Consider the following 5,828-nt stretch of genomic DNA (forward strand, 5'->3'; position numbering starts at 1 on the left):
CAGGGGAAAACATAGTTTACAATGCATCGTTCATAGAACTGCGTTGCAGGGTAGCTATGCGTTTGGAGGTGACCAAAGTCAAACACCACCTACCCCTGTTTCTGGATTTCATCGAAGAATTGACAACACCCTGGTCCAACCTACATTCAGCTAAGCTGTTGCTGCCTGGGTGTGCCCCCTTCTGGAAAGGATGAAATGGACAGGGCTGGTACACACACCAGAGCATTGCTAATGCGAATCCTACGCTCCCTAACAAGCACGGTTGCTTTTCGGCTGCTCAGCTGGAGAAGGTGTATAGTGCAGAAGGGGTGGCTGCCCGGTCCCTGTTGTCTGTCACTACGCTTCAGGTCTACCAGACCGAGTTGCTGTAGGAGCTCGGTATGGCTTTGGCCACAGGAGAGCCCCACGCAGAGCTCCTGGATGAGATCCGCGTTACGGCTGACTTCATTCTACGCATTTCCCGGTGCACCGTTCTGGCGCTTGGGAAAAGCATGGCAACTACAAGGGGTGGCACAACGTCATCTTTTGTGATGTTTTCCCAGGTGCCATAGAGGAACAGACAGATGTATATATCGATGAGCCAATATCTCCCACGGGGTTGTTAAGCTTGGCCATGGAGGCTAGTGAGGCCAAAAAGAAGCAGGAAGAGGGGTTGCACGCTTTTCTTCCTCTGAGGTACTTTGGGGATGCCGGTGGGGCAGCTTCTGGAAGGTCGGCAAGTGGAGCTCTGCCGGCTTAGCGGGCTGTCCCTGGGTTCGGGTCAGAACCAGGTCAGACAGGCATGGTTCCCATCCGCAACGCCAGTCTGCCCCGCACCCAGGGGCGAGGTGAGAGAGGGACCTGCAACCTCACTGGGAAGAAGACAGCCCCCGCATACGTAGCTCAGGGATGCGGGGTGGCACGGGGTGGCACGGGGTCAGGTCCTGCCTTGCCATCTGCCCCAAACACCCGTGGTGACAACAGCACGGTCAATCGGGGTACGTCATGATGCCTCCAAATCCAGAGTGGACCGGGCTTCAGGCAAACATATGCGCCTAAACACATTGTTTCAACCCCATTGTTTTCGGGTTTCAAGAGTGTTGTGTAATTCTTCATGTGAGTTCAATAAAGCATGTCCCTCCTCCACATTCAGACACAAGGTTGTAAAGAGTGGTGGAGATTTTTTTTTAAGATACAAAAATAACCTATTTCTGCCTGTCCACGACAGACGTCATACCCCCTCAGATGGCCCTTTACGGGAGACTCGTTGCCTGCTCGCATGCACAGTGTCGCCCTGGGTAATGCAAACCATAACATCGTGGTACAAATTCTTGTACGTACCCTATTTGTTTGCTTTGTCATGAAGTTGACTGTTCTCCCGGCCTCAGGACCGGTATTAAGGGAGGAATTTCCTGGTACCGAAAAGGGACGGGGTTTACGCCCCATTCTAGACATACATGCCCTGAACAAACATCTCAGAGTTTACTAATTCAAAATGCTCACAAATCAGTGGCTGTTACAGTCCGTGTGTTGGTTCACCACCATTGACCTAAAGGATGTAAACTTTCATGTGCCCATGTACCCAAGTCACAGAAAGTTCCTGAGATTCCTTAAAGAGGCAAGCCTACGAGCTTCTCGTCTCCATTGTTTTTCAAGGGTGGTGGAGGCAGCTCTGGCACCCACGAGTAGCCAGGGGCTGAGGGTATAGGCCTATCTGGACGATTGGCTGATAGCAACAGAGTCAAGGGAAGGTGTCCGCGTTCCAGCTCTGCTTGGCCCAATTTCGGTTGGGGCTCACAGTACGTTTTTGCCAGTTACTGCGCCTACTGGGGATAGTAGATTCTATGATAGTGGTCATTCCACTGGGACTATTATTGATGCGGCCATTCCAGCAGTGGGTACTAGCAACGAGCTTGGATGCATTTTGCCACCTAAACTGGTCGATTCAGGTGTCCCCTACATTCCTTCGGGTACTGGCCCAGCGGAGGGATCCCCGGCTGCTGTCACAAGGGGCTCCTATGGGCCAGGTGTTGTCTCGCAAGGTGGTCACAACAGATGCGTCCCTCAAATGGTGGGGCACGCTGTACGATGGTTACTCAATTTGGGCAGTATTGACAGTGTCACAGAGTGCCTGGCATATGAATTACCTGGAACTTTTGACTGTGTACTTAGCATTTAGGCGCCTAGTCCCGCGTTGCCCGGGCCGTGATGTGCAGGTCAGATCCGACAACATGACAACGGTTGCATACATCAACAGGCAGGGGGAACTCGGTTCCTCCCCCTCCTCACCTTGGCTTCCTGTTGCTGTGGAGCAGAGCCCATTTACTCTCACTTCGGGCAGTGCATGGTGTTCTCTAAGCAGCATCTCTCTCACTGACGGGTTGCATCACTACCTGGTATGGCAACTGCTCGGCCCTAAAAATTGTTAAAGACTCCAGCCACCCTAGTCATAGACTGTTCTCTCTGCTACCGCACAGCAAGCGGTACTGGAGCGCCAAGTATAGGTCCAAGAGGCTTCTAAACAGCTTCTACCCCCAAGCCATAAAACTCCTGAAATTCTAATCAAATGGCTACCCAGACTATTTGCATTGCCCCACTCCCCTCTTCTATGCTGCTGCTACTCTCTATTATCTATGCATAGTCACTTTAATAACTCTACCTACATGTACATATTACCTCAATTACCTCGACTAACCGGTGCCCCCGCACATTGACTCTGTACCGGTACCCCCTGTATATAGCCTCGCTATTGTTATTTTACTGCTGCTCTTTAATTATTTGTTACTTTTATTTGTTACTTTTTGGGGGGTATTTTCTTAAAATGTGTTGGTTAAGGGCTTGTACGTAAGCATTTCACTGTAAGGTGAAATACCTGTTGTATTCGGTGCATGTGACAAATACAATTTGATTTGATTTTGATTTGATTTGATTTGATTGTGGCATATTTCCCTGGCATATAGCAGCAAGGAGCAGGGGTTACCTAGACGAGTAAGCGCCCACTCCACTGGCATCTTGGGTGTTGCTTAAAGGGTTGACTATAGGAGATATTTGTGCTGCAGCGAGTCGGGCATCACCACACACTTTTCTTACAGCAAGGACAGGGGAAAGTCACTAGGCAGCGCACCGTGTGCTCAATACCCAGACTGTCACATCTGGTGGTGTCAGGTCTAGGTTGTCTGCTATGGGCCATTGGGGCCTGATTATATTTCCCCATAGTACGTTTTAACAAAGTTGACTGACTTAAAGGGAACGTAACGTTATGACTATAACTACTGTTCCCTGAAGGAGGGAAAGGAGATACAACACCTGTTTGGCCCCGCACCGCCCGTTCCTGGGCTTGGTGAAGAGCATTATTAAATTGAAGGAATGAATCCAAGCCTCACGCTTATCACCTGTGGAAGGCGGGGCTTCCATCGAGGCACATATTTCATTGGCTTTGTCAGGCGTGATTGTAGATCCTTCAAGCGAAGTCGCGAGAGTGCGACTCCCCATAGTATGATGTACCTCGTTTCCCTCCTTCATGAAACAGTAGTCACAACGTTGCATTCTTTGTTTCAAGGGTTCAGTGTACTACTTTTGACCAGGGCACATAGGACCAAAACAGTGTTCAATAACAATAATCTAAGGAGATTTCAAATTCCTGTCCTAGAGTACTCCTTCTTACAAATGTACTACCTAAGGGACAACATGTCCAGGGCAGAGGCTTTTCCTTGCTATGAGTCTTACCAGACACCACGGCCTAGCTGTGCTTAATGAGGGGTCCATGTCTCTGTGACCTGGTTGCTGGCTGCTACAGAGGCAGAGAGAGAAAGAGAGAGACAGGCAGGCATCCGGTCGCAGAATGAATTGGCTCAGCAGAACCATTGTCTCCACTGTCAGAGAGACAGGCGTGATGTCATCTGGATCTTTCATCCAAGTTTTTTGTCACTATTATTCTATACTGAACAAAAATATAAATGCAACATGCAACAATTTCAAAGATTTGACTGAGCTACAGTTAATATAAGGAAATCAGTCAATTGAAAACAATTCATTAGGCCCTAATCTATGGACTGGGCAGTGTTGCAGCCTTGGGTGGGCCTGGGAGGGCATAGGCCCACCCACTTGGGAGCCAGGCCCAGCCAATCAGAATTAGTTTTTCCCCACAAAAGGGCTTTATTACAGACAAAAAAAAATCTCAGTTTCGTCAGCTGTTCAGGTGGCTGGTCTAAGACAATCCCGCAGGTGAAGAAGCCGAATGTGGAGGTCCTGGGCAGGCATGGTTACGCGTGGTCGGTGGTTGTGAGGCCGGTTGGACGTACTGACAAATTCTCTAAATTGACGTTGGAGGTGGCTTATGGTAGAGAAATGACATTCAATTCTCTGGCAACAGCTCTGGTGGACAGTCCTGCAGTCAGCATGCCAATTGCACATTCCCTCAAAACTTGAGACATCTGTGGCATTGTGTTGTGTGACAAAACTGCACATTTCAGATTGGCCTTTTATTGTCACTAGCACAAGGTGCACCTGGTTAATGATCATGCTGTTTAATCAGCTTCTTGATATGCCACACCTGTCAGGTGGATGGATTATCTTGGCAAAGGAGAAATGCTCGCTTGCAGGGACGTAAACAAATGTGTGCCCAAAATTTGAGAGAAATACGCTTATTATGCATTTAGAACATTTCTGGGATCTTTCATTTCAGCTCATGAAACATGTGACCAACACTTTACATGTTGTGTTTATATTTTTGTTCAGCATATGTACACTTCCTGCAGCGGTATATCCATGCAATGCCATCCGAGAACAGGGTTGGGGTCCATATTGACTGGAGCCCAACTACTGTTTTTGATGCAACCTCATGAGGAAAGGTTTTCCCAAATGCACCGCACAACCCCAGGGACCTACAACTTTTTCTCTTGTATTACCTATTTTGATGATAGCAAGGTAATTCATGGTTTTGCCTACATTGAAGGATTTACACTTACTCAGGCAATGTGAGTGCTGCTACCTACGGTACATAAGGTCCCAAGGTTAGTGAGCTAATGGTTTTCTTTCAGGTTTGACACATTATTAGAAGACTACAGTACATTAGAGTGAATTCTGAGTGGTGCTTTATATTGGTAATGTACCAGTCAGCAGGCAGGTGGAGCTGCTGAGTCTGATGAATATGATCACTTACAGTGTGTTTGTAGACTGACATTAATCACATTCTTTATCCCAGGACATTTCGGCAAGATTATCAATACCCTGGCATGTGTGATGATACATCTACTTTGAATGACTGGCTTCATCAGCTACGGTTTGTATAAAGCAGGGGTGTCAAACTCATTCCATGGAGGGCCTCATGTCTGCTGGTTTTAGTTTTTTCCTTTCAATTATGACCTAGACAACCAGGTAAGGGGAGTTCCTTACTAATCAATGACCTGAATTCATCAACCGAGTACAAAAGTTGAACAACAACCTGCAGACACCCGGCCCTCCATGGAACGAGTAGCATTACAGTGACATTCTTTGAAAGGATCCAGTAACGACTGGCATACAAACACACCGACTTCTTAGTCTGGAAAAGGAAATAATGGTTGCAAAATAACAGCTCATAAAATATTAATGGTTAATCTGATACCGACATTTGCAAAAGCTGCTGGTGGTCGCCATTTTAACACCCTCTCTCGCTCACACACAGCATAACGCTCATAACTCATTGCGACCTTATTTTCTTGTATGTAGTAAAGATATCTGAATTCATTCAGAGGTTTAATCAGCCAGGGCCCAGCAATGGCTGCTGCCTAGCTTTATGAAAGCAGCAACCAATGAGCATCTACAGAAATCACAATACACTGTCCACACAAAGAAAAACACAATGGGCC

Source organism: Salvelinus fontinalis, chromosome 2 (genome assembly GCF_029448725.1).
Source record: "Salvelinus fontinalis isolate EN_2023a chromosome 2, ASM2944872v1, whole genome shotgun sequence".
Taxonomy (NCBI): Eukaryota; Metazoa; Chordata; class Actinopteri; order Salmoniformes; family Salmonidae; genus Salvelinus; species Salvelinus fontinalis.